Source organism: Diabrotica virgifera, chromosome 6 (assembly GCF_917563875.1).
Source record: "Diabrotica virgifera virgifera chromosome 6, PGI_DIABVI_V3a".
Taxonomy (NCBI): Eukaryota; Metazoa; Arthropoda; class Insecta; order Coleoptera; family Chrysomelidae; genus Diabrotica; species Diabrotica virgifera.
In genome coordinates, this window is record NC_065448.1 from 192,973,164 (window position 1) to 193,000,868 (window position 27,705).

Genomic DNA, 27,705 nt, shown 5'->3' on the forward strand with positions numbered 1-27,705 from the left:
TTCAGGGGCAACTCCGAATTGCATGAATACAGTCGAACCCGCTTATTAGAATAACGTTTATAGGAATTTCCCGGTTTAACGAATATAAATTTGAGGTCCCGAAACGTTTTTACTAGCCACCAATGATCGGTAATTAGAATATCCCTGTTATAGGAATAGTTTTGATTGGCACGAAGGCTTTTCTAATAACCGGGTTTGACTGTATTTGGATTTAGGTTCTACTTACCCTCCACTTCAAAGTTAAAATTGTGCCTTTGGTTGCTTTTACTTGGGGGGTGACAGTCACCCCTTCTCGGGGGTGAAAAAACATACGTTCAAGATAAGACCGGAAATGGATAAATTGACTTATTTTAAGCAACTTTTGTTCTATAGAGTTTTTTACGTAAGTCAATACTTTTCGAGTTATTTGCCATTGAAAATGTTGATTTTTCGACAAAAAAACTACGTTTTCAGACGGTTTTTCGCAAATAACTCAGAAAGTAAATATTTTATCGAAAAAAATTTCCCTAGCAAAAGTGTAGCTTATAAAAAACCAAAAAAATGGTGTATCAGTAAAATCAATCAATTAAATAAAAACAAAGATGTAGATACAAAAAAAAATACGTTCTTATTCGTCTAATTCCAAATCGAATATTTCAAGGTGAAATCACCGAAAAATTAAGCACTTTTCGGGAAAAACCCACTTAAACTTTTTTAAAGTGTTTACAAAAAGCTTTGTTTTAATTGATAACAAAAGTTTTAGCATTAAAAGTAAGCGAGTTACGCTCAAAATAGAGTTGGCCCTCTTTTTTTGTAAAAAAACATGAAAATCTCGCAGTGTTTAGTTCCCCAAATGAAATTAATCACTACCGCTTTACAAACAATTTACTTACCTATCTATTTTTTATATGATCTGTCAGTCTCACCAGTTTTAAAGTGTTTATTTTTGAAAGGGTTATAATTGAGAAAGCTTGAATGGGTCACTAATCACGAGTGTATGCAAATTTTGAACAGCCATATCTTAACCAATTTTTGTCTTACGGAGAAAGAAAATAAAACTACTTAGCATATTTATAATAGCAAAACCTACATTTTTTTACTATTTAAGATTTTTCTTATCACTAACACTTTTTAGTTATTTTAAGTTATTTTGAAAAAATGAAATTTTTCAAAAATTTTTAGAATTTTTTTTTTAATTAAAAACCAAATGTTTTCAAAAATAAGCATTTCAAACCAATCAAACTTACAGATCATATAAACAATACACATAGAGTTAAAATATATATGTATATTATGATAAAGCCAAACGATTAATTTCATTTAGGGTGCTAAATAGAGGGAGGTTTTGACGATTTCTTTTACCAAAAAAAAGGGCCCAACTTTTTTTTTCAGTGTAACTCGCTTATTTTTTATGCTGTAAACTTTTGTAAAAAACAAATAATAAGCTTTTTTCGATACTTTAAAAATTTTGATAAGGTTTTCCCGAAAAACACTTCTTTCTTCGGTGATTTCGCGTTGAATTAGTCGATTTGGAATTAGACGAATAAGAACGTATTTTTCATGAGCTACAACTTTGCTTCTACTCAATTTGTAGACTTAACTAGTACATTTTTTTCGTTTTTTTTTACGCTACACTTTTGCTAAACATATTTTTTTCGATAAAATATTTACTTTTTGAGTTATTTGGGAAAAACGGTCTGAAAACGTAGTTTATTTATCGAAAAATCAACATTTTAAATCGCGAATAACTCGAAAAGTATTGACTTACGTAAAAAACTTTATAGAACAAAAGGTGCTTAAAATAAGTCAATTTTTCCATTTCCGACCTTATTTTAAACACGCGTTTTTCACCCCCCGAGAAGGGGTAAATGTCACCCTCCAAGTAAAAGCAATCAACGGCACAAATTCAACTTTGAAGTGGAGGGTAAGTAGAACCTAAATCCAAATTTTTATGCAATTCGGCGTTGCCCCTGGAAATTACACTCCAAAACGGTCATTTATTGGGCTATTACTTGAAATTTTCATAGTAAGTAGGTAATAGCTCGCGAAACAAAGTCTATCCTATGCCTTTTGTCTTGTGGGTGGTTCCCGCCTCTTTTCGGGGGTAGGATTTTTTTGTCAAAATAACCCCGGTAGTTGTTGTTGTTAGAAGACCTAATTGTAAGCAAAATATGTTATTTAACTTTTTTTTACTTTCTGAATTATTCTTAATTGAAAATTTGCCATTTTAATTAAAAAATGACAACTTTTGAATAACTTAAAAATAATGCATCTAACGAAAATAAGTGTAACAAACATTTTTGCAGCTTATAAGAAAGTAAAGAAATTCGTTTTTCAGACATTTTCTAGTTCCAATACAAAGCGAGATATGGAGACTTTGAAGAGAAAGGAGACTTTTTGTTGTCAATGCTCGAATCGAGGCATTCAACTTAAAATAACAGAAAAATGACCGATTTTACGGATATAATGCCTACCGGTATTCTTTGTAGTTCTTGAAATTATTTTTAAAATCAGCGCTATGAAACGTTGATTTCATTCAAACTAATGGAGATACGGTACAAAAAATTATTGATCACTCAGATATTTTAAGAGAAAATGAGTAGTATATTTAACCTCCCATCCACCAGAATTTAAATAAATTGTATTCCTTCTACAATACCTTTTATTTCATTAAAAGTTGAAACTGGTTTAAAATGCATGGTTTTAGAAAAAATAAATAAAATTATAGGTAGAATGATTTTTTTTATTTTCTTAAAAATTTGCCTATTTCTCCGTATAACTCGCAAATGAAAAGAGCAGATAAGAAAAAAAAGTCCAGTACAAAATGTATGGTTTTTTGACAAAAACTTCAAATTTTTTCATTACTATAGCATAAAAGCTGTCAGAGATATTACTACTTCTAGCATAAGGGGTAGTTTTCACCGCTAAATAATAAGAATACAGTGATGAGTGCGCTAATAACCAGCAAAGACGGAACACACAATACGTTGTGAAATAAAAGCAGATAATTGTTGTACAGATGTTAAATTACCAATAGAAACCTATTTTATTTACATTACCGTATATTCGGTTAACTTACAACGGTTTCGGATTAATAAAGAAACTCACGAATCGGCAAGTCAATTGTAATATTTTAGGTACACCAGTAACATAAGCGTAGACCTCGGGTGCTTAGAGGGCCAATATCTATTTAATTATAAAATTTTTAGTAATTTTTTAATTAAAATTTAAGAAACAGGATAACTTAAGGAAAAATAATAAGATGGATAATAAAATACAATACACCCTTGTTAGAAATACCTTTCTTAGCTTCTTCTTCTTTCTCATAATCCTTAGTGCCCTTCAGGGCGTCGGATGTCGTGTTCCGCCTTTTATCCACTTCTTCAAATTGCTTCTATTGGTGGCCAGGTTCTTCATATCCCTCATACTGATGTGTCTCCTTTCACCTATATCTTGGATCTGATCCATCCATGTCTTCCTCGGCCTTCCCTTTTTTCTTTTGTTTCCCATTTTGGCTTCATGTACCTTCTTTGTAAGTCTATTTTGCTCCATTCGTTGTATGTGTCCAAACCAGCTTAATTGTTTGTTTTCGATCTTCCTAATTATCGGTTCTTGTTCCAGCTCTCTTCTTATATCTTCATTTCTGAATCTGTCAAACTTCGTAACTCCGGCTATTTTTCTCATGTATTTCATCTCGGTCGCGTTTATCATTGATTCATGTTTCTTTTGGACAATCCATGTTTTCGCCCCATATGCCATTATCGGATTTACTATGCTGTTATATACTCTGAGTTTAGTTTTGTTGCTTATTTCTGACTTTCCAAAAATTGTATTATTTAAAGAGTAATACACGCTAGTTGCCTTCTTCAGTTTATTACTTATTGCCAAGTCCGTTTTCCCATCATCTGTTGTTATATTTCCCAGATATTCAAAAGTAGATACATGTTCTATTACTTTTTCCCTTACTATTATATTAGTATTCCTTTCTCTTTTCTCATCTTCATTTATTATCATAAGTTTTGTTTTGTTGAGGTTCATTTCCATTTTTAATTTATGTACCTCTTTTTGCCAAATATCTATTAGTTTCTGCATTTTCTCTACTGTGTCTGTGATTAAAATTATATCATCAGCGTATAGAAGGGAGTTGATCTTTATTGCATTTAAGTTTTTATATCTTACTATGTATTGAAGGTTTCTTGTTTGATCTTTGGTATTTTTGATTAGAGTATCCATGACTATTATAAACAAGAGGGGGCTTAGTCCATCTCCTTGTTTAATTCCCTTATCCCATTTAAAAGATCTTTCTCCATTTATTTGTACTTGGCCTTCTACTTCCATATATATACAGTATGTCCCTGTAAGTTGTATCCATATGGAAAACTTTTTTATTATTAATTTTACGAAAAAAAGTTATGTTTCATAAAAAGCTCTGCATGGTCCAAAACCTAAGGTTCAACCATCAAATATCAAATTTTATGAATATTATATGAAGTATGTCAAAAAGTTTGAATTTCACTCAAGAGTAAAGTAGCTTTATTTTTCACAATATTGAAAATTACTATTATGAAAAGTTGTTTGGAATTAAAAACTATATTATAATATGCAATTACATCCTTCTAATTGAAGAAAAGTTTTTTTTTGAAAAATTATGGATAACTAACATTATTTTCAGTTATTTCAATTTGGATAACTCTTTTATTATTAATTTTACGATAAAAAGTGATTCTTAATAAAAAGTTCTGCATGGTCTAAAACCTAAAATACAACCATCTTATGTCAAATTTTATGAATTTTATACGAGTTATGTCAAAAAATATGAATTTCGCTCAAGAGTAAAATACCTTTATTTTTCACAATATCGAAAATTGTTATTATGAAAAGTTATTTAGAATTAAAAACTATGTTTCAGTATGTAATTACATTCTTCTAATTGAAATATTCTGAACTATAAAGGTCTTTACTTTTGATCTAAATTTATCTTTTTTGACATACCTCGTATAAAATTAACCAAATGTGATATCTGATGGTTGTATTTTAGGTTTTAGACCATGCAGAACTTTTTATTATGAATCACTTTTTTTCGTAAAATTAATAATAAAAGAGTTATCAGAATTGAAATAACAGAAATTAATGTTAATGTTATCCATAATTTAAAAAAAAATCAATTATAAGGTTAAAATTGCATATTAGACTATAGTTTTTAATTCCAAACAACTTTTCATAATAGCAATTTTCAATATTGTGAAGAATAAAGCTACTTTACTCTTGAGTGAAATTCAAACTTTTTGACATATCTCGTATAATATTCATAAAATTTAATATATGGTGATCGAATCTTAGGTTTTGGACCATGCAGAGCTTTTTATGAAGAATAACTTTTTTTCGTAAAATTAATAATAAAAAAGTTTTTCATATGGATACAACTTACAGGGACATACTGTATATATATATATATATATATATATATATATATATATATATATATATATATAAATATAAATAAGCAAAATCATTGGCTAATACTCGTAAATATAATTATATATATATATAATATATATAATATAATATATATATATATATATATATATATATATATATATATATATATATATATATATAAATAAAAAGAATAATTTTGGGGAATGCAGTCAATGTGTTTTGGGCTGATTATATATATATATATATATATATATATATATATATATATTTATTTTTATATTTGTACTCGATTATCCAACATCATTTTATATATATATATATATATATATATATATATATATATATATATATATATATATATTTTGATTGGAATGTGTCTAAAGATATTCAACCTCTCATCTTTACCGACGAGCCCAGGGAGGTTGAAGAGGGCGAAACACATTTCTAAGAACTGGTGTTTGGGTCTTTGATTCTATTCAAAAAAATTTTCCCAGCCCGAAATGGTGGATGTGTGAATTATTCGTAAGGGGATTTTTCCACATTCTCTATTTCATTTGTTTGATATATATATATATATATATATATATATATATATATATATATATATATATATATATATATATATAGATTTTATGACTTTTATCATCTTTTTTGGTATATTATAGCTCTCCAATATTTTCCACAATATTTCTCTGTTTATTGTAGCAAATGCCGCCTTCAGATCGACGAACATGAGAAATAGTTCATTCCCTTTACGGCCTTGCCTCTCTATTATATTTCTTATGATGTAGACGTTATCGTTTGTTTGACGGTTTGATCTGAATGCAGCCTGTTCGTCTTCCAATTCTTTCTCTATCACTGATCTTAGACGCTTCTCTATTGGGACCGTGCAAGTTCGGCAAAGCGACCCCTATTTCTACGCTCTGTACTTTTATTCGCACTTTTAATTATATTGGCCAATTATATTAGTCTGGTTACTGGATAATTGTCAAGGCCATAGTCCAAAATAATAATAAGAAGAAAAAATAAGATTCAGGTTATGTTATGAAAACGTATACAATTGTATGTAGTAAATAAAATTAGTTATTAAAATGCAGTACTGCAAGCAAAATACAATTAATTAAATTTACCTTTATATATTAATTGCATATTTTATCAATATTGTGGAGCAATATATAATTTTTCTGCTTCAATGACAGAAGGTATGAAATATACGTCAATTTGACAATTTCAATTGACAATATGAATTATTTACGATAGTTGCAATATTTCTCCGCGACTTGCGCACGGTCGTTTCTGGTTTCCCTTCTAAGTACTTGCACACCGCGAATAATTCTCGTGTATACCTTGAAGGCGACCGATGACAAGCATATTGCTCTATAATTCTCGCATTCATTATGTTGTCCTTTTTTTGTATATTGGTAGAACTATGTTCTTCTTCCAGTCATCTGGGATTTTCTCTGTACTCCATGCTTCCTTGCATATCGGTAATAGCCAGTCCTCTCCTTTTTCACCCATCCATTTTATCATTTCTGGATCTATTTGGTCCTCTCCTGCCGCTTTTCCAAGTTTAATATTGTTTATAGCTTCTTCCAGTTCTTCCTTCCTTATACTCTCTGGTTCCTCTTCCTCCTCCAGTTCTGGTCTATTTCTTCCTGCTTCATATATTTCTACTTCTTCGTGTTTGAATTTATCTTCGTAGTATGGTTTCCATACTTCTACTATTTCTGTAGTCTCTATTTTTAATTGGTTATTTTTATCTTTGATTCCATACTGTTCCCTACCTTTTTTCCCTCTTAAACCCTTTATACGGTTCCAGAATTTTCTGTTTTCTGTTTTGTAATTTGCTTCCAATTCTTTTCCGAATTCTTCCCAGCTCATATTTTTCGCTTCCCTTACTGCTATCTTTGCTCTATTACGTTTATCCATGTATTCTACTTTGTTATTTTCATCTCTACATTGTTGATATTTTTTCCAGGCTTGCTTCTTTTCCTTTATTATTTTCTTTAGTTCTTGACTACACCATTCTGTTCTCTTATATTTATTTATTGACTTTTTTCCACAAATTTTCTCTGCTGTTTTATATAGTGTATCTTTTAGTATTTTCCATCTTTCTTCTATATCCAATTGCTCTCTTTCCAGCTCCATTCTTTGCAATTCCTCATATATTTCTTGTTTATAGTCACTTTTCTCTTTCTCTGTTTTCAGCTTCTTAATATTTATCTTAGTGTATGACTTATCCACTATATATTGCTTTTTCTTTGTAGTCATTTCGGCTACGAGCAGCTTGTGTTAAGTATTAAGTTCTGCAAATTTTTCTGTTTTTATATTTTTGATAATATCCATTTCTGCAGGAATCACGATGTAATCTATTAGACTTTTGGCATTTCTTTCCTGTGCTTCAAAAGTGTATCTGTCCTCCATATTTTGATACCAAAATGTATTTCCAACTTTTTAGTCGTTATTTACACAAAATTGTATCATCTTCTTCCCATTTCTGTTCTCAGCTTTTTCTCCATACTGCCCAAGGCTTCCAAGTCCCTTGTTGATGTCATTTCCAACTCTAGCATTCCAGTCTCCCATAATAATTATGTTCTCAGTATCTTCTCTCACTTCGTCTAAAGCTGTTTGGAGTTCGCTATAGAATTGAGACATTTTCTGTTCTTCTGTGCCCTCGACTGGTGCATATATTTGTATTTTGCTAACTAACTCGTCTAGTTTTATACTTAACGTAATTATTCTAGAGTTTATTGCTTGGTATTTTACAACTCTCCCACTCAGATCATCCGTGATTATAAAACCGACTCCCTCTTTTGATCTTTCCATTTCTTGTACACCTGAGCAGAAGAGCTTGTAACCATCGCCACATCTCATATTTCCTCTTCCCTTCTTCTTCGTTTCACTCAGGCCTAGGATGTCAATGCCGTATGTTTTCATTTCCTCTGTCAATTCGAATTCTTTACCATAAAGACTTGTGATATTCCAAGTACCTATTATTGTTGTTTCCTTTCCATTATTTTCGTTGTCCTTTTCCATTTGCGTTGTCTTTTTTACTAGTATCTTTGCAGTTTTTGGTGCCTGTGTTTTCAGTTTTTTGAGTTATATGCTCCTCCTTCTGCTGTTCTTATTGCTTTTGGTATTTGCTGTATTTCGTTTCCTGGGGATCTTTCACTCGCTTTTCTCCCCTTTGTTTTTTGTTCCTCTGCTCCACTTTCAGGTTGAATTTCTCCAATGTTATCATTTTTTAGCTCAACTGCTCCGGGGTATATATTTTATTTCTCCATCTATTTTGAGCCCGTTATAGTTTAGGAACGCTCTGTAACCTTTATCTCTAGCCAATTTCAGTTGGTGGATTAGAAATTTCCTTTTCTGTTGGTATTCTTTTGAGTAGTCTTCCGTAATGAATATTTTGCTGCCCTTGAGTCTACGTGTTTGGCTTAGTATCTCTATTTTTTTCGACACATGTTTAAGTTCTATTTTTATAGGCCTGCTTTTATTATTTTGGTTTCCTACTCTATAGATATCTTGTATCTCCTCGTTTTCGTCTATTGAAATGTTCATTTTATTAGTTATTTCTTTGAATTTATTTTTTAAGATTGCTCTATTTTCATTTGTTGTTTCGTCTACACCATGTATCACAATGTTTTTCTTTCTTACTTCTTTTTCTAGAGCCTCGATTCTTCTTTCTTGCAATTTCATCTCCTCTTTGATTTCCAGGTTTTCCTTTTTGATCAGTTCATTTTCTAATTTTAGCTTATTGAGTTCGATTGATATAGCATCTATTTTATTTTCTACCCTAATCTCTCTCTCTTCCATTTTATTAAGTTTTTCTATTATTTCTTCCATTATTTTTTCCATGACGATGTATTTGTTTTTACCTTTCCCTACACGACCACTCAACGATAAAGGTTTATCCCAAGTCGACCCTGCGGAGGAACCGCCTTTCTTTGAGTGGCTAAATGTAGTTTGTTTAGATTTTAAATCAAATATTTTATTTTTAAATTGATTTTTAAGTTGATTTTAGGCTTACTTTATTTATTATGGTTTAAAGAATATTTATACTATTATAATCCAATACTTTAACCATCCAACCGTCCAGAGGATCCAAAATCTATTTTTAATAATAAAAATATGGAATATTCTTACCTTGAATTGGTACGCCTATGTTTATGTTATTGTTATTTTTGAGTACCTTATTAAATTCTGTCACCACGCGTCTTACTTGTTTGTAGGTTAATAAACTAAATTTACACTTCCACAATAAAATATTATGAATTTTCACTATGTAAATATTTTAAACCATTTAACTATTAATTAAGTTTTATTAATTGTTGTTTGTAAGTTTTAGAATTCACTTTTTACCACTAAAAACTTGATTTTCTTTCTTAGCAAAAAAACTTTCTTAGCAAAAACTTAATACTAACTTAGGAGTAAGATTATGCAAAACTCCTGCCTAGGACATTTTCCCGAGTGGACGCGAAGAGACTTCCTTGACTAAACAATTAGAATTTACCCGCAAGTAATATTTTAAATAGGAAAAAATATATAGATTAGTGCCGATTCGATATGCGGTCTACCGCAGAGTAGCTAATTCGTTATGTGGTCTATCACAGGGTAGTTATTTCGATATGCTGCCCCACTAAATATTGTTAATTCATTCAGTAAATTTTGCATCTACTCGTATATATAGCATCAAAATAAAGCTCTTTTGACTTATTTTAATTACGGCAACTGTGTTGGCATTGTACTTATTCAAGTGAAAGTGCTTAATTACCCAAATAGGTGCAAAACCAAATTAGGGAAAGTATGACAAACTAATCCAATTTTAATAGGTAATTTAACTAAATGGGTCGACAAACAAATCAGGAATGCTATAAGAAAGTAAGGTTGTAATTAGCAGACCGCATATCGAACCGGCACCAATATATCACAGTTAGTGAAATAATGAAACGACATTTGTTATTTTCCTGTTTTCCGTCCTCTGCGTTATTTTGCCGGTTATTAGCGCACTCATCACTGTATATCAGTATTGGGACCGTGCAAGTTCGGCAAAGCGACCTCTATTTCTACGCTCTGTACTTTTATTCGCACTTTTAATTATATTGGCCAATTATATTAGTCCTGGTTGCTGGATAATTGTCAAGACCATAGTCCAAAAAAAATAATAAGAAGAAAAAATAAGATGCAGGTTATGTTTAGCAAACGTAAACAATTGTATGTAGTAAATAAAATCAGTTATTAAAATGCAGTACTGCAAGCAAAATACAATTAATTAAATTTACCTTTATATAATAATTGCAGATCGTATCAATATTGTGGAGCAATATATAATTTTTCTGCGTCAGTGACAGAAGGTATGAAATATACGTCAATTTGACAATTTCAACTGACGATATGAATTATTTAAGATAGTTGCAATATTTCTCCGCGACTCGCGCACGGTCGTTTCTCGTTTCCCTTTCCAAGGACTTGCACACCGCGAATAGGGTAGACTTTTAATTAGGAAGTAAGCAGAGGCTATTCCGAAATTTGCATCAAAACCGATGAAGTATGATAGAATTCGGAGGTAATATCCTATTTTTGCTCTCATTAACTAGAGCATCATCTATGTAGTTTTGTATAAGCTTAAAATGAGCTTGCATTAATGCACAAGATCTCAAATTAGTTTTGAACGATAAGTTACATTAAGTATTTGAAGTTTTATTACTTGGAAATGAGTGAGTTTAGAACTTACTGAATAACAATAAGACTATAGTGTAGTGTCAAAATTATTGAGAATGGAGTTTAAAAGCGTCTATATTTTAATTTATTTTCTGTCATTTACATTATAAAAATGTTAAATAAGTTTATTTAGTAGATAAACCTACGAACTCACCACCTGACCTCATTCTGCTATATAAATTTTATTCGTATGTAAATTCGGCAGTTATTCTAGTGGAAATTAAATGTCACGAACAATATTTTAGGGCTTTTGTTTCAGCAGGAATTATACTACATTTATTTAAATCCAGAAGCGCGCAAATTGATAAATACCTTATCATGACGAAAATGGTACAACGTAAAGTTATAATATTTGTTTGAGAAAGTGATAGGCCTCAAATTATAAGAAAGATAATTTTCCGACACTATGGATACGACTAGTTAAAATGACGCTAACTGTTACAGTAAATAAAGTCATGATAGAAGGAAGTCAATAGAGATTTAAAACAGGGAGACCCCTGTCAACAGATTTATTCAACCTAGCACTAAAAAAAATATAATTAGAGAAACCAAGATCCAGACCTGTTTTTGTGTGTCGTAATATTAAACTAATAACAACGCTAATTCTAAATAATATCAGTGGCAGAAGAAAAGATCCATAATAAAACAGTTAAAAAGGAAATATCTAAGGAAATATGTATTAGAGCTTTAATATAAAACTATTTTTTCTAACAGCATTCGTTATCTTCGAAATATTTTTCTTAATTAAAAACTTTACGTTATCGGATTACATACTAGCAATTTATTTTGTATGTATACCAGGGTACTCAAAAGTTTCTAGAAATTTTGAGTAAACGGTAGTTACAAAAAGTTCAATGCTATCGATAAAAAAATGGTACGTAAATATACAAAGTTGTGTTACCATATAAAAGGTGAATCGTTCTGTTCTGTCAAAAGACAAATGAGGAGTTTACTAAACCAATATCGACATCTCGTTGCATTGAAATAACAAAGTTCTAACTGCCTATGGTGCAATTTTTAGTTATGACTGTTTAAAGTTTCTATGTTATGTATTTATTTTACTAATATCGCCACTTTCATGTGTTACCATAAAAGGTTACTTCAATGTGTAAAAGGTTACTTCAATAGTTAATACAAAGGAGTTCTGATTTGAGAAATGCATTAAACTTATTTAGTCAAGTTCTATCTTCCACATAATACCCTTGTTTAACAATTAGGTAGTATATAATAAAACAATTTCAAGTTATTTAATAAAGTCTTATTCTTAACTTGTAAACACTTTTAGCTCTTGCAGATAGGACCTTGTGTACTTAATTGACTGTTTTTATGTCAGTTAGAACCTTGTTACCTTTTAAACATTTAAAATTCTCTCAGATAGAACCTTGTAACTTACGTATTTCAGAAACCTGTTAAAAGATGTAGGTGCTAGTATCATATTGGCGAAGAACATAAAATAAAACCAAGTTATGGTTTATTCAACAGTAAATGGTTGAATTCAATTAGTGTGGTCGTAAATATTATTAAATTTATCTGACCTGGCCCATTGTTAAGACTCACCCGGAGCGATAAGCCACCGAGGTAGACAGAGTTGGTCTTTTGTAATTAACACTGACTAGACGGTACTCCCATAATAAAGCCTGAAATAAATTTTACCTGAAACCGGGTCTTTTATACTATTATCGGTTAATCCAGGATGTTTATAGTGGTAACTAATTGAACTCAAACCATTTACTGTTAAACATACCATACATAAAAATCTCAGTTTAGACAAAAATTGCAGATAGAATCTTGTTATTCTGACGCAAAGATCTGGTACGAGAATGCGATCTACTAATGTCCGTCCCACCTTGACTTTACAGTATAGCAGCGTTGCCAGGCCCAAAAAATTTATTTCCCCAAATTGTGTTTTAAAAGTTGCCAGATTTTCAACAGAATTCCCCAGATTTAAAGGTTTGTTAGGCACATGCGCAATAACGAAAATTGCTGCGCAGTTACACATTTTCCGTTACTGCGCATACTCGTAACCGTTCATGAACGGTTTTGTATCGAGTTGGATAAACCTAGTTATAGTATTTTTACTACAAAAGCGATATTACGTAGGTCAAAATTTTTGACGTAAGAGAACTGTCAAAACATTAGAATGTGAATTTTCATTATTGCCATGTTTATTATAATATCGCAATAATGAAAAGTCACATTCTAATGTTTTGACAGTTCTCTTACGTCAAAAATTTTGACCTACGTAACATCGCTTTTGTAGTAAAAATACTGTAGTTCAGTTTTTAACAATTCTTCTCCTACATGTATGCAACCCGTGTTGCGGTGTGTGTTGCCTGCCATGTAGGCACCCCATAGGGAATTCACAGATGTAAGTCGGGAACCCCGGACCTACACAGGTGTTCATAATAGATGACAAAGCGAGAGCATGACAGAGTCAGAGAACCCCAGACAATATCATTGTTCGCGATAGTTACAATTCACCAAACTGTATTGAGTGTGACCTATGTGGAATCAGTCACCACGATCTTGTCGTTGTAAAACATTTAATATTCACATAATTACTGGACTTTCTAAAATAACTATTTTTTACTAAATTTAATAACATATTTTAGCCAGTTTGATTTCCCCAGATATTAGTCATTTTAAAAAAGTTTTTCCCCAGTCCCCAAAGTTTATCAATTTTCCCCAGTTCTGGAGAAAAATCCCCAGACCTGGCATCCCTGCAGTATAGGGAACATAGGCAATGCAGTCTTTTGGAGAGTTTTTAGCGCGGTGATGCCGATTTTATCAAAAAGAATTTATATTCGAACATTAGAGAGATTAAATTAAAACTGTTTTAGAAAGGCAATCTACAATTTTATGATTCATATGCGTAATAACTATAGTATATCAAATAAACTTAAAAGCATTCGAATTCTAAAATTGTAGATTGTCTTTCTAAAACAGTTTTAATTTAAACTCTTTAATGTTTACTACCGCGCTAAAAACTCTCATAAGGACTACATTACCCATGTTCCCTATACTGTCAAGGTCAAGTCAAGGTGGGACGGACATTAGAAAGACTCACTAAGCCTACTCCCACTCATAATTATTATAACCGAAATATTAATAAAAGGGCATAAAATATAGGGTCTCGGTGAATTCGTAACTATTTTAATCCCCCATCCTAATTACAGGCCAACTCGTAACTCTGGCGCGCAGGTAATTCTTCGATAACCCACTAACTACCGGGGAATTATGCCTAGTTGCACCAACAGATCTTAAGCTCCAGTTTAGCTAAGCTCTACTTATATATAGGGCCTCCTTGTGTATCACATACGTTGCATCATAATTTTAGATTCGCACCTTATTATTAATTATACCTATTATTATATTATGGTATTCTTATTGTAATATATTATAATTATATTAAAATAATTCTTATGATATTCTCGACTTAAGCTTAAGATCTGTTGGTGCAACCGGGCATTAGTAACTTTCATTTTTAAGTAATGTTGATAATTTAATACCGGTATTCCAGGTATGTACTTGTAAAAATTACTCTCTTTGAAGGTGGTGTAAAAGGTATTCATCATTTATGTATTGTCTCTTGGAAGAGTTACTAGAGAAAATCCAAATAAATTTTGTGAAAATTACTGAAATTCTTGTAACAGATAACAGATTTCGTAATGAGTGCACGTGGGTGTAAGTTATTGGTGGTAAATAATTTTAAATTTCAATTAAAGAAAGTGCTAAAAAGTGGAAAACATTTATGGTACTGTTCTGCATCTGGTTGCAAGGCAACCTGTTATAACGACGGAATCATACGGCCTGCTATCATACGGCCCCTATTCTCATTTAAAAAAATCATCGATTGCGTCATCACGCCCAGATGGATGACGTCACTAGTATGATATGTATACCAAAAAATTAGAATTTAAAAATAAAAATCGACTTATTTCGGGATTTATCTCCAGAGACGCCCATTCTCGAGAAAATGAATTTATTCCAACTCAAACGTCCTCACTGTATTTGTTTATAAGCCAAAAAATTGTTTTTCTACGAGCGTGCAAAAATGTCTACTTTCGCGCACGCATTTTAGTTTAGAAAGTTTCACTTTTCCGCACGCGTGTTACTTTTCCGCACGCGGTTTTTACTTTTACGCACGCGTGTTAATTTAGATATGTTAATATGGCCTTAAACTGAATATCTCCAACAGCTCTAGGACATCTGATCTAGGTCACCGAGAACTCACCTGCTACTACCAAAATGTTCGCGGTTTAAATAGCAAAATTCATCTGTTTAATCGTAATATAAGTGACTGTGAATATGATCTAATCGCTTTAAGTGAAACTTGGCTACACATTGATGTATTAAACTCTGAATTATTTCCTAGTAATTATATTGTTTTTTGAAAAGATCGCAAATTTCAGGAGGTAAATAAGAAGCGGGGTGGTGGTGTATTGCTTGCGTTACAAGATTTTATTATTTCGGAAGTTATAGACACCTCTGCATTTGATTTACAATTTCCGTTAATTGATTTGCTTATTGTTAAATCTCAAATTAAATTTAAGAAATTTTATGTACTCGTGATTAATTTACCAGACAAACTGAGTTTACAAGAATTTGAATATTTTTTTGAGTGCTTGGAACAACTTGATTATTTACATAACGATGTCTTAGTGTTAGGTGATTTTAACGTCCCTAAATTTATAGAAAATGACACTTCCGATGATAAAACTTCTATAATTTTAAGTTTCTTGCACTCTTTTGGTATTGGTCAATTTAATGGGATTGTAAATCACTTAGGTAGATCGCTAGATCTAATAATGTAACATTTTGCCTGCGAAGTAATGCGTGACATGTCACCGTTAGTCTATGAAGATTGCCACCACCCAGCTCTTATAATTAATATTACGAATATTTTTGTAAAGGAGTCTAGGTTCAGGTTTGGTTCTGACCAGGTAACTTACAACTTTAAAAAGGCAAATTTTTGTGATTTATATAGGGAATTGTATGAGACGGATTGGGCTTTTCTAGATGAATCTTCTCAAGTTGATAAAGTTGTAGACAGTTTTTATAATAGAATTTTTCTTTTATTTAATAAGTATGTTCCTGTCTACAAAAACTTCAGCCACACATATCCACCTTGGTTTGATGCCGATATTATTCGCTGTATCAAACTAAAGGTTAAGCACAGGAACAAATTTAGATTACATAAAAACCACTCTGATCTGCTTGAATTTCAGCGCTTAAGACATCTTTCAAAACTAAAAATTAAATTGGCATACAACAAATACATCGAAAATATACAATTATCCCTTTCTGTAAACCCTAGAAAGTTTTGGTCATACGTAAATGCTAAAAATAACACTTCACGGATTCCTGGTGAAATGAAATATCAAGGCATTTCTACTTCTGAACCACAAAATATCGTTGATATCATTGCTGAATACTTTAATGATGTTTATCAAGCAGGTAATATACTAACCAGTAATAATGTCTTAGCGATCAACACTGAATATCTAAATTTTTATCCTGTTCAAGAAACTGAAATAATTCTAGCCAGCAAAAAATTAAAAAATAAGATGACTTCTGGACCTGATAAAATACCCTCTTTTTTTATTAAAGATTGCATGGGTGCTTTAACTAAGCCATTATTAAAAATTTTCAATTTGTGTTTATTATACAAACAGTATCCAAGTATCTGGAAGGAATCAAAGGTATGTCCTGTTTATAAAAATGGGGAAAAATGTTGTGTAGAAAATTATAGGCCCATATCTATTATATGCAATTTATCCAAAATTTTTGAAATCATACTTTATAATCGTATAGGTCTGGATCCCGCATATGAAAAAAAAGTTGATTAATAGCAAGCTGAAAATTTGTTAATAGCTTAAGGGTGTCTAGTCGGATAAACTTTGATATGTGGGAACACTGGAACAGGGGCAGTTTTAATTGTGGAACAGGTTAAAAATTTGGAACAGTCGGACCACGAAAACGGCACATTTATTTTGTCCGACAGAACAGACTTACATTCTCCGAACAGAGATTAAACTCTCATGCAAAAATCAGACTGCTATTTATCACCTGTCATAATTCCTGTCATTTGACATATTCTACATGTTCCACTCATTAACACGCTCATTTGGTGATAAATAGCAGTCTGATTTTTGCATGAGAGTTTAATCTCTGTTCGGAGAGTTTAAGTCTGTTCTGTCGGACAAAATACATGTGCCGTTTTCGTGGTCTGACCGTTCCAAATTTTTAACCTGTCCCACAATTAAAACTTCCCCTGTTACAGTGTTCCCATATATTAAAGTTTGTCCGACTAGACACCCTTAAGCTATTAACAAATTTTCAGCTTGCTATTAATCAACTTTTTTTTTTCATACGCAGGATCCAGACCTAGTATATACTCTTTCACTCGTAATCAAATTTCACAATATCAGCATGGATTCATTGCTAATCGATCCACAGTTACAAACTTATTGGGAATAACACAGTACATAATTATCTGAAGCGTTGGATAGGAGATCCCAAGTTGACGTTATATATATATACTGATTTTTCAAAGGCCTTTGACAAAATTCATCATGGAGTTCTTCTTTCCAAATTGTCCCTTTTTGGTTTTTCTAAAGATGCTGTCGCTTTCATAAAATCCTATTTGTCTGGTAGAACTCAATTTGTATCTTATAATGGTTATAACTCTCACAAATACATACCTTCATCTGGAGTCCCACAAGGATCAAATCTAGGCCCACTCTTGTTTGTGTTATTTATTAATGACTTATGTGAGAAAATTTCTGTACCCTGTTTGTGTTATGCAGTTGATTTAAAAGTTTACTTAGAAATTAACGATATCAATGATTGTCACACTATCCAGAATGAACTGAGTGGTGTGCATGAATGGTGTAAAGAAAACTATTTAAATCTTAATGCAAATAAATGCAAAGTTGTAAGTTACTCAAGGAAACATAATAGTATAAACTATATTTATGCTATTGACGGTAGCGAACTGGAACATGTGAATAAAATTAAAGATCTTGGCATAATTTTCGACTGTAAACTTTCATTTACTGAACATACTTATATCTTTAAAAGTTTCTGAAGCACTTAAATCATATGGATTTGTAGTCAGAAATAGCCGAAATATAACTAACATAAAAACTGTCAAATTACTATATTTCTCTTATGTACGTTGTAAATTAGAATATGCGTCTATAATTTGGTCTCCATTTTATAATTCACATGTTCAGTTGATTGAGAAGGTGCAGCGTAAATTTTTGAAATATTTATCATTTAAGATTAACGGCATATATCCAGAGAGAGGTTACATAAATAGTGAGCTGTGTAATAGTTTAGATATGGTTTCATTAGAAATGAGGCGAAATTGTGCTTCACTAATATTTTTATTTAAATTGCTGCATAATTTAATTGACTGCCCCGATATTCTCAAACAAATAAATTTTAATGTACCTTCTTATCCTGTTAGAAATGTTTCCACGTTCAGAACTACACAAGCCAGAACAAACCTGATATTAAACTCCCCCATATTTGTTATGTGTGAAAATTATAATTGTTTGGTAAATTATTGTGATATATTCAACTGTAGTATAAGTCAACTTGTCAGAATGGCTAAGTCTCATTTGAATTCTTAATTCACTTGGTAATTATCTTTTCTTTTTTTCTTTTCTTTAAAATTTAAAATTTAGTTTATAATTAGTGTAAAATTGTCCTATAAATGGATACCTGTTGGACAATAAAGCTATTATTTATTTATTTATTTATTTATTTATTTATTTAAAGTAATTATAATACATGCAATAAACTAATATTTAGATATTATTTACTAATTTATTTCAAATATATTTTATTGTGTTCCTGTTTTAAGAGGAAACAGTAGCGATCAACAGGTAGCGAAAACGCGTTCCAAGATTGCGGCTGTAATTTTGAATATTTTTTTCGAGATATTTGGCACACGCATTCGTAATATAATACAGAATGGCGGTACAGAGCCCAATTTGAAAAATATATTAATGTGTGGAAATTACTCTTTAATTAAATACAATATTAAAAAAACGAGCCTGTACCGCCATTAAGAAGAACAAAAAAATACACTTTCTTCAAATTAACTTTTTTATCCGATGCCTAGATTTTGTGTCATTTTGGAACTACTAAAATTTTTTATTTCATTAGTAGTTACAAAATGACACAAAATCTAGGCATCGGATAAAAAAGTTTATTTGAAGAAAGTGTATTTTTTTGTTCTTCTTAATGGCGGTACAGGCTCGTTTTTTTAATATTATATTAAATTACAAAGTAATTTCCACATATTAATATATTTTTCAAATTGGGCTCTGTACCGCCATTCTTTATTAAATTACGAATAAGTGTGCCAAATATCTCGAAAGAATATTCAAAATTACAGCCACAATCTTGGAACGCGTTTTGGCTACCTGTTGATCGCTAGTGTATCACCGTGACAATTCGATGAAATAAAATTATTTTGACATAATATTCGAAAGTCAAATTGGTAGACAATAACAGTTACAATAAGAGTTTTGAATCATCGTCATGGAAACCACGATCATCGTCATGCTAACTAATTATATTGAAAGTTTGGTTTTGACAACCTTGTCAAAGAATTAATTTGTGTATGTATTTTCATATTAAATAAATTAATTAATTAAGATTTGGTAATTTTTTAAAGACTCGTAGAAAAAATATTGTTCCTAACTCTTGCAGAAAGTCTCTTTTCCTCAACTCGACTGCTTGCCGAACTCCCGCTTCGCGTCGTTCGGCAAACTGCAGTCGCGTGCGGAAAATAATGACTTTCTGCACTTGTTAGGAAAATAACTATTATAACTTTAAAAACAGTGCTGAGGCCGCTTAGATAATCCGATTTTTATTCTGTAAAGTGTATTAGATCGGTAGGGAGCCTCTTTATATGTCAAAAAATTAGCAAACTTCTACATGGTCTACTTTCTGTTCAGATAGTTTATAAAAAATTTAAACTTTTTTAAAAAAATTTAGATTGCAAAATTATTATGCAAAATCTATCAGGTCGATTTTAATGAAATTTGGTGGAAGATTTAAGTATGTTATAAGGATTTTCTAAGCGAATTACGAAGGTTCTAAGTGCATCCAAAGTTGTTGAAAAACACTGAATAAAAAGAGGCTTATTTTGCCCCCTTATTTTGTATTTATTGGTATTTTGCAGAAAGGGTAATAATTTAAGACATTTTTAACTAGTCGTATATCATAAAAAATTCAATTATCTTTATTTTAATTCCCTACGACCTTGCTCCAAAATGAATCGTTTTAAAGTTATAAGCAAAGAATGTAGAAAAAAATTAATGTTTTTCGAAATTTTTAAATATTTTAATTTTTTTATTAATGTTCCGGGCATATTTGAGAAGGGGCATAAGTCAATTATTATTATTGAAGTTGTCACCTAACTTTATCTGCAAAAATCCGAACGCCACCTCGCACATCCACAAATAGACGTTTTATACAGATCCGCCCTGGTCTATACATATAATATTGTTTCAATCAAAAGAGATTTCAATTTGTGTTATATCAATGTTGTTTTTATAAGTACATATAATACACAACATGTTTTTAAGCAAACCAAGAACCATTCACTTACATAATAATATGCTATATGCCCCGTGTTGGCTTAATCCGTTACTGTTCAAATTTATTTCTTATCTTTTAACCTAACAAATACGTGGGGTATTAGAGTTAAACACCCGTGTTGAGCTGGCCCCCCCCCCACTTGCAAAAATTAAAAAACAAATAGCCCTGATTTATGAGCTATTTATGAGCTCTCATATTCCGCAAACTAAAAATTTTGAGCTCGTTCCACTGAGCAGGAATTTAATACCCTAGTGGGGGGGCTGAGTCAGCCCCACCACTACTTAAAAATAGGAATATTGAATCGGTTTTTGCGGCAGAATTACGAGCTATTTATGAGCTCTTGAAATTATGTACTTTCGATTTTTGGGCTCATCCCCTTCACCCCCAAACAACCCTTTAATTGATTTAACTTAAGAGAAAGATGCTGAGAAAACTTAAAATATATCGTATTGCGGATATAATTCATATAGCTTATATACTCTAAGAATAAACTATTAAATCAAGAGCATTTCGATTATTGAGCTACAACCCCTTCGCAAGAAAACCACCCTATCTTCCCGGCTTAAGAGAAAGTTGTACTTAAAATGCATTAAACTAATTATTTGGCGACTACATATCATTTAATAATTTATAACCTTCCAAATTACGCGCATTTAGATCAGTAAATTGCAATTTATTTTGTATAGTGCAGTAACTGAAGGTAAAAATCAACGATTACCTTCAATTTCGGTGAACCTTCATCGATTTTCACGAAAATTGGTCAGTAGTTAGAGGATACGTCAAGAAACAATGGTGACATGGTACCACCTTGCGCCTTTACCCTGAGGGTGGATACCGCCCCTTCTCGGGGGTGAAAATTATTTTATAAAAAATAAATGCACAAATAAATAAAAGAACAAATTAAAAGAAAAATTTATTATATAAAGTTAATAAAATAAGTCAATACTTTTTAAGTTATTAAAGATCAAAGATTTTAATTATTTGCGAAAAAATGCATGTTTTGAAGAGGTTTTTTGTAAATCACTGAAAAACTTTAAGTTAAATAGTAGTTAACTTAGTTAAATAGTAGTTTAATTCGTATAGCTTATATTCTAAGAATAAACTCTTAAATCACGCGTCTTTCGATTATAGAGCTACAACCCCTTCGCAAGAAAACGACCCCATATTCCCGTCTTAAGAGAGAGAGTTGTTCTTAAAATAATTTAAATTAATTATTTGGCGACTACATATCGTTTAATAATTTATGAGCTTGCAAAATATACGCATCTCAATTATTGAATTGCCATTTTCTTTCTATAGTGCAGTCACTGAAGGTAAAAAATCAACTATTACCTTCGATTTCGGTAAATCGCCATTTATTTTCACGAATTGACAATAAGAACTTGGGGTTTTAGCCTGGGGTATATGTCACATCTTCTCGGGAGTGAAAATTACTTTATTAAAAATAACCCCACAAATCGAGAGAGTGACAAATTGTAAGCAAAATTTGTTATATATTGTGATTAAAATAAATCAATACTTTTTGAGTTATTAAAGATCAAATATTTTAATTTTTGGAAAGAAAATGCATGCTTTAGAGCGATTTTTCATAAATGACTCAAAAACTGTAAGTTTTTACAAAAAAGTTTTCATCACTAAAATTGAAGCTAATAAAAAAATATAATAAATTGCTTACTTGAAAAACCCTTTAATGTTAATTTAAAGTAAGTTATTGGTAATTAAATGTATATGTTTTCCGCGACTGTTCAAATCTAAGGGTTCAAGCTTAAATAACGGGAAAGAGATGCATTTTATAACACTTAGGTACTAAATACTTGTCAAGGTACTTAGAAATACCTATGAAAAATAAGATCCAGAAAAAGTTGATAGTATCAAAATCCGCTCACCAATTTTCGTGAAAATGAATGGAGATTTACCGAAATCGAAGGTCATATTTGATTTTTACCTTCAGTGACTGCACTATAGAAAGAAAATGACAATTCAATAATTGAGATGCGTATATTTTGCGAGCTCATAAATTATTAAACAATATATAGTCGACAAATAATTAATTTAAATTATTTTAAGTACAACCCTCTCTTAAGCCGGGAATATGGGATGGTTTTCTTGCGAAGGGGTTGTAGTTCAATAATCGAAAGGCGCGTGATTTTAGAGTTTATTCTTAGAATATAAGCTATACGAATTAAACTACTATTAACTTTTTTGTAAAAACTTCAGTTTTTCAGTGATTTACAAAAAAACCTCTTCAAAACATGCATTTTTTTCACAAATAATTAAAATCTTTGATCTTTAATAACTTAAAAAGTATTTACTTATTTTATTAACTTTATATAATAAATTTTGCTTTTAATTTGTTCTTTTATTGATTTGTGCAGTTATTTTTTATAAAATAATTTTCACCCCCGAGAAGGGGCGGTATCCACCCTCAGGGTAAAGGCGCAAGATGGTACCATGTCACCTTTGTTTCTTGACGTATCCTCTAACCACTGACCAATTTTCGTGAAAATCGATGAAGGTTCACCGAAATTGAAGGTAATCGTTGATTTTTACCTTCAGTGACTGCACTATACAAAATAAATTGCAATTTACTGATCTAAATGCGCGTAATTTGGAAGGTTATAAATTATTAAATGATATGTAGTCGCCAAATAATTAGTTTAACGCATTTTAAGTACAACTTTCTCTTAAGCCGGGAAGATAGGGTGGTTTTCTGGCGAAGGGGTTGTAGCTCAATAATCGAAATGCTCTTGATTTAATAGTTTATTCTTAGAGTATATAAGCTATAGGAATTATATTCGCAATACGATATATTTTAAGTTTTCTCAGCATCTTTCTCTTAAGTTAAATCAATTAAAGGGTTGTTTGGGGGTGAAGGGGATGAGCTCAAAAATCGAAACTATATAATTTCAAGAGCTCATAAGTAGCTCGTAATTCTGCCGCAAAAACCGATTCAATATTCCTATTTTTAATAGTGGGGGGGGGCTGACTCAGCCCCCCCCCCCCTAGGGTATTAAATTCCTGCTCAGTGGAACGAGCTCAAAATTTTTAGTTTGCGGAATATGAGAGCTCATAAATAGCTCATAAATCAGGGCTATTTGTTTTTTTAATTTTTGCAAGTGGGGGGGGGGGGGCAGCTCAACACGGGTGAATTAAACAATGGTTTCGAATTCACCTGTATAAAGTTGCGAGTTGTTAAGGTAGTAGAAAAGTTACGAATTGGCCGGTATACATTTTGATTTAAAAAAGTTTGTCATTAAGAGTTACGAGTTGGCGCGTGTCCGGTCTAAGAGCCGTTGTAAATTGGTTCCATATCGGCTCTTAAATATATAAATTGATCTCATATTTTTCTCATTTTGTGTTTGTATAATTTGGACACGCGCCCAACTCGTAACTCTTAATGACAAACTTTTTTAAATCAAAATGTATACCGGCCAATTCGTAACTTTTCTACTACCTTAACAACTCGCAACTTTATACAGGTGAATTCGAAACCATTGTTTAATTCACCCGTGTTGAGCTGCCCCCCCCCCCCACTTGCAAAAATTAAAAAACAAATAGCCCTGATTTATGAGCTATTTATGAGCTCTCATATTCCGCAAACTAAAAATTTTAAGCTCGTTCCACTGAGCAGGAATTTAATACCCTAGTGGGGGGGGCTGAGTCAGCCCCCCCCCCCCACTACTTAAAAATAGGAATATTGAATCGGTTTTTGCGGCAGAATTACGAGCTATTTATGAGCTCTTGAAATTATATAGTTTCGATTTTTGAGCTCATCCCCTTCACCCCCAAACAACCAGTTAATTGATTTAACTTAAGAGAAAGATGCTGAGAAAACTTAAAATATATCGTATTGCGAATATAATTCCTATAGCTTATATACTCTAAGAATAAACTATTAAATCAAGAGCATTTCGATTATTGAGCTACAACCCCTTCGCCAGAAAACCACCCTATCTTCCCGGCTTAAGAGAAAGTTGTACTTAAAATGCGTTTAACTAATTATTTGGCGACTACATATCATTTAATAATTTATAACCTTTCAAATTACGCGCATTTAGATCAGTAAATTGCAATTTATTTTGTATAGTGCAGTCACTGAAGGTAAAAATCAACGATTACCTTCAATTTCGGTGAACCTTCATCGATTTTCACGAAAATTGGTCAGTGGTTAGAGGATACGTCAAGAAACAAAGGTGACATGGTACCATCTTGCGCCTTTACCCTGAGGGTGGATACCGCCCCTTCTCGGGGGTGAAAATTATTTTATAAAAAATAACTGCACAAATCAATAAAAGAACAAATTAAAAGCAAAATTTATTATATAAAGTTAATATAATAAGTAAATACTTTTTAAGTTATTAAAGATCAAAGATTTTAATTATTTGTGAAAAAAATGCATGTTTTGAAGAGGTTTTTTTGTAAATCACTGAAAAACTGAAGTTTTTACAAAAAAGTTAATAGTAGTTTAATTCGTATAGCTTATATTCTAAGAATAAACTCTAAAATCACGCGCCTTTCGATTATTGAACTACAACCCCTTCGCAAGAAAACCATCCCATATTCCCGGCTTAAGAGAGGGTTGTACTTAAAATAATTTAAATTAATTATTTGTCGACTATATATTGTTTAATAATTTATGAGCTCGCAAAATATACGCATCTCAATTATTGAATTGTCATTTTCTTTCTATAGTGCAGTCACTGAAGGTAAAAATCAAATATGACCTTCGATTTCGGTAAATCTCCATTCATTTTCACGAAAATTGGGTGAGCGGATTTTGATACTATCAACTTTTTCTGGATCTTATTTTTCATAGGTATTTCTAAGTACTTTGACAAGTATTTAGTACCTAAGTGTTATAAAATGCATCTCTTTCCCGTTATTTAAGCTTGAACCCTTAGATTTGAACAGTCGCGGAAAAAAATATACATTTAATTACCAATAACTTACTTTAAATTAACATTAAAGGGTTTTTCAAGTAAGCAATTTATTATATTTTTTATTAGCTTCAATTTTAGTGATGAAAACTTTTTTGTAAAAACTTACAGTTTTTGAGTCATTTAGGAAAAATCGCTCTAAAGCATGCATTTTCTTTCCAAAAATTAAAATATTTGATCTTTAATAACTCAAAAAGTATTGATTTATTTTAATCACAATATATAACAAATTTTGCTTACAATTTGTCACTCTCTCGATGTGTGGGGTTATTTTTAATAAAGTAATTTTCACTCCCGAGAAGATGTGACATATACCCCAGGCTAAAACCCCAAGTTCTTATTGTCAATTCGTGAAAATAAATGGCGATTTACCGAAATCGAAGGTAATAGTTGATTTTTACCTTCAGTGACTGCACTATAGAAAGAAAATGGCAATTCAATAATTGAGATGCGTATATTTTGCAAGCTCATAAATTATTAAACGATATGTAGTCGCCAAATAATTAATTTAAATTATTTTAAGAACAACTCTCTCTCTTAAGACGGGAATATGGGGTCGTTTTCTTGCGAAGGGGTTGTAGCTCTATAATCGAAAGACGCGTGATTTAAGAGTTTATTCTTAGAATATAAGCTATACGAATTAAACTACTATTTAACTAAGTTAACTACTATTTAAGTTAAAGTTTTTCAGTGATTTACAAAAAACCTCTTCAAAACATGCATTTTTTCGCAAATAATTAAAATCTTTGATCTTTAATAACTTAAAAAGTATTGACTTATTTTATTAACTTTATACAATAAATTTTTCTTTTAATTTGTTCTTTTATTTATTTGTGCATTTATTTTTTATAAAATAATTTTCGCCCCCGAGAAGGGGCGGTATCCACCCTCAGGGTAAAGGCGCAAGGTGGTACCATGTAACCTTTGTTTCTTGACGTATCCTCTAACTACTGACCAATTTTCGTGAAAATCGATGAAGGTTCACCGAAATTGAAGGTCATCGTTGATTTTTACCTTCAGTGACTGCACTATACAAAATAAATTGCAATTTACTGATCTAAATGCGCGTAATTTGGAAGGTTATAAATTATTAAATGATATGTAGTCGCCAAATAATTAGTTTAATGCATTTTAAGTACAACTTTCTCTTAAGCCGGGAAGATAGGGTGGTTTTCTTGCGAAGGGGTTGTAGCTCAATAATCGAAATGCTCTTGATTTAATAGTTTATTCTTAGAATATATAAGCTATATGAATTATATCCGCAATACGATATATTTTAAGTTTTCTCAGCATCTTTCTCTTAAGTTAAATCAATTAAAGGGTTGTTTGGGGGTGAAGGGGATGAGCTCAAAAATCGAAAGTACATAATTTCAAGAGCTCATAAATAGCTCGTAATTCTGCCGCAAAAACCGATTCAATATTCCTATTTTTAAGTAGTGGGGGGGCTGACTCAGCCCCCCCACTAGGGTATTAAATTCCTGCTCAGTGGAACGAGCTCAAAATTTTTAGTTTGCGGAATATGAGAGCTCATAAATAGCTCATAAATCAGGGCTATTTGTTTTTTAATTTTTGCAAGTGGGGGGGGGGGGGGCAGCTCAACACGGGTGTTTAACCCTAATACCCCACGTATTTGTTAGGTTAAAAGATAAGAAATAAATTTGAACAGTAACGGATTAAGCCAACACGGGGCATATAGCATATTATTATGTAAGTGAATGGTTCTTGGTTTGCTTAAAAACATGTTGTGTATTATATGTACTTATAAAAACAACATTGATATAACACAAATTGAAATCTCTTTTGATTGAAACAATATTATATGTATAGACCAGGGCGGATCTGTATAAAACGTCTATTTGTGGATGTGCGAGGTGACGTTCGGATTTTTGCAGATAAAGTTAGGTGACAACTTCAATAATAATAATTGACTTATGCCCCTTCTCAAATATGCCCGGAACATTAATAAAAAAATTAAAATATTTAAAAATTTCGAAAAACATTAATTTTT

The 27,705-nt window shown here is 31.4% G+C and overlaps 1 protein-coding gene across 1 annotated transcript in view; it reads left to right on the forward strand.

Annotated features, from left to right (window-relative positions):
• Positions 1-27,705, forward strand: part of LOC126886606 (sorbitol dehydrogenase-like) — an 80,294-nt gene that overhangs the window by 38,331 nt on the left and 14,258 nt on the right. The window lies entirely within an intron of this gene.